Here is a 3,532-nt window from a genome sequence, read left to right as displayed (position 1 = left end):
GCCCTAAAAAATCTGGATGTTAAGAAGTCTGCAGGGCCCGATGAAATTGAGCCTTATTTCTTAAAATTAGCTGCGGAGATTATTGCTGGGCCACTGTCTTATATTTTCAATTTATCACTAGAACAGAATGTTGTCCCAGATGTCTGGAAATCTGCTTTGGTTGTACCCCTGCTGAAAGGTGGCGATCCAACCATTTTAGATAATTATAGACCAATATCTAAGCTGTCAATTATTGCCAAAATTCTTGAATCTATTGTTAGTGAACAACTAAAGGAGTTTCTGGTTAGTAAATGCATTCTGTCTAAGTTTCAGTCAGGCTTTAGAAAGAACCATAGTACAGTAACTGCTACTATGAAAGTTTTAAATGATGTCATTTGTGCGTTAGATTGTGGAAAATCCTGTGCTGCAGTGTTTATTGATTTGACTAAAGCCTTTGATACTGTCAATCATAGGATCCTTTTATCACGTCTTTATAGTATTGGTCTTTCAGAGTCCACAGTAGGTTGGATTTCTAACTACCTAAATGATAGGACCCAGAGGGTACAAATTAAGGGGTTACTTTCTGACAGGCTTAATGTTGACACTGGGGTGCCACAGGGGTCTATTTTGGGCCCCCTGCTATTTACATTATATATTAATAATCTTGGTGATAATTTATCTGATGCAAGTATACACTTGTATGCAGATGATACTGTAATTTATTGTTCTGCACCCTCTATTGACAGGTGCATTTTAAAGCTGCAGGAAGCATTTGTAAGGGTTCAGCACAATCTTTTATCACTGAAATTGGTATTAAATGATAAGAAAACTAAATATATGATCTTTTCAAGGAGCCGGAAGTGTATTTCTTCTATACCAACTCTTTATACGCTGCAGGGCAGATCCATAGACTTGGTCTCCTCCTACAAATATTTAGGCTTTGTGTTGGAGGAAGATCTATCTTTTAAACTCCATGTAAAACAATTGCTTTTCAAGCTAAGATTAAAATTGGGGTTTTATTATCGCAATAGTGCTTGCTTTTCTCAGTCTGCCAGAAAAAAGTTGGTAGAAGCTACATTTTTACCTGTTCTAGATTATGGGGATATTTTTTATAGAAACACCACTAAGGCACTTTTACAATCTTTAGATTCTGTTTATCATTCCGCGTTAAGATTTATATCTCGTAAAAATCACTCTACACACCACTGTGTACTGTATAATCTAGTAGGCTGGCCATCATTACATATTAGACGGCATAAGCATTGGCTCCTCTTTGTATATAAGGCGATACTTGGTCAGTTTCCTTTGTATATCTGTAGTCTTTTATCTTTTAGCAATCAAGGGTATAATCTACGCTCAAGTAGTTACATTCTTTTAAATGTCCCTAAAATGAAGACAGAATTAGGTAAAACTGCTTTTAGTTATTGTGCCTCAGCTGCGTGGAATGAGATTCAAAAATCACTCAGACTTGCTAGTTTTATGTCTGTCAACGATTTCAAATTTTATCTTAATCATACATTCAATACTGTTTGCACTTGTTTTTAACTTTTGATCTTGTTTTATGTATTTATTTAACTATACATTGTTTTCTATGTATTTACTATACCACACATGCAAAATTGTTTGCACTTGTTTTATTTTTGATTTTGTTTTATGTATTTTCTTTTGTATTGTATTCTATATTTTATATTTATTTAAATTTTTTTCTGTTTTTCTTGTATCTTGTGTGTTGTATTGTAATGTGTGCTGCTGCCTTGGCCAGGGCTCACTTGTAAAAGAGATATTTATCTCAATGTGATTTTGTTTCCCTGGTTAAACAAAGGTAAATAAATAAATAAAAGTATGTCATTCCACCTAGAAACAATGTCATTCCATTTGTAAAAGGTGATATCACTGATAACATTGCCAAAGTACGTCATTCCATCTAGAAACACTGTCATTCCATTTGTTAAAGGTGATATCACTGATAACATTAGCTTAAAGTTTGTCATTCCACCTAAACACACTGTCATTCCATTTGTAAAAGGTGATATCACTGATAACAACCTAAAAGTATGTCATTCCACCTAAATTCACTGTCATTTCATTTGTAAATGGAAATATCCCTGATAACATATGCTCAAAGTGTCATTCCACCTAAAAACACTGTCATTCAATTTGTAAAAGGTGATATCAACGATAACATAACCTAAAAGTATGTCATTCCACCCAAATTCACTGCCATTCCATTTGTAAAAGGTGATATCACTGACAACATTAGCTCAAAGTAAGTCAATACATATAGAAACCCTGTCATTCCATTTGTAAAAGCTGATATCCCACCAAGCACCCACTTATCTTATCCTAGGGAGGTCTAAAACTAAAGATTTCAATCGTTATTCCATTTATAAGAATCTGAATGACAAGGGACCATTTATTGTTCAAATCACTAGCTGTCATTCGTCATTCCATTTCATGCGTCATTCACTTTAGGGAGTCCCGCACCAGCGACTGCACGAACTGAGTCAGCGCTGTAAACCGGAACTAGGAAATCTTCCCGCCTGTTGCCAGATACTGCTGACGTTTTCCAGCCCAAAATATGTTCAAAACCCGCCAAAACGCACTTAAAACCGCCCAATCTGGCAACACAAAAATCTTCCTGGAAGTTCCTTTCAGCACCGAGATGTCGCCCGGGATTGGTTGGCGAGTGCGTGACGTTTTTGTTTTCTTTCCCCTTTGGCAGCCTCTCGCGTTACTGCCTGAGGGACAGGGAGAAAACCACCAGAAAAGGTTTTAAACAAACACAACAAACGCAAGTCGGAAGATGACCATAAAATACTCGATAGTTACGATATAATAATTTTATGTATCGCACACAGGATTTTCAGCGATATATCGAGTATATTCGATATATCACACAGCCCTATGTGAACCCTTGCTTGTTTTTCTCTGTCTCCTTCTGTGGTGTAACAGGACGGTGGAGGATTTACTGCAGAGAGGTGCAGAACCCAACCTGCTGCTCAGTGAAGGCGTGGCCGCGGTGCATCTGGCTGCAGGGAAGGAATCAGAAAAAGGACTGCGGTGCCTTAAAGTGCTCCTGCAGAACGGCGCTGATCCAAACCTCAGGTCAGGGATAGAGCGGATAAAAATGATTTATTCTTGAATTTCTTTCTTTTAACTTGATTGGGAATATTTGCTTTGAAATGATATTATTCCCCTTTTCATTCTTTTTCCCTCTCCTTTTGTTCCGTCCTGTCTTTTTCATTCTTTTTTTTCTGCCTGTTTGAGATTTGATTTATTTTTTACAACCCCAATTCCAAAAAAGTTGGGACAAAGTACAAATTGTAAATAAAAATGGAATGCAATGATGTGGAAGTTTCAAAATTCCATATTTTATTCAGAATAGAACATAGATGACATATCAAATGTTTAAACTGAGAAAATGTATCATTTAAAGAGAAAAATTAGGTGATTTTAAATTTCATGACAACAACACATCTCAAAAAAGTTGGGACAAGGCCATGTTTCCCACTGTGAGACATCCCCTTTTCTCTTTACAACAGTCTGTAAACGT

The sequence above is a fragment of the Neoarius graeffei genome, chromosome 16 (assembly GCF_027579695.1).
Source record: "Neoarius graeffei isolate fNeoGra1 chromosome 16, fNeoGra1.pri, whole genome shotgun sequence".
Taxonomy (NCBI): Eukaryota; Metazoa; Chordata; class Actinopteri; order Siluriformes; family Ariidae; genus Neoarius; species Neoarius graeffei.
The sequence above is the reverse complement of the archived record's forward strand: the minus strand, read 5'-3'. Positions refer to the sequence as shown.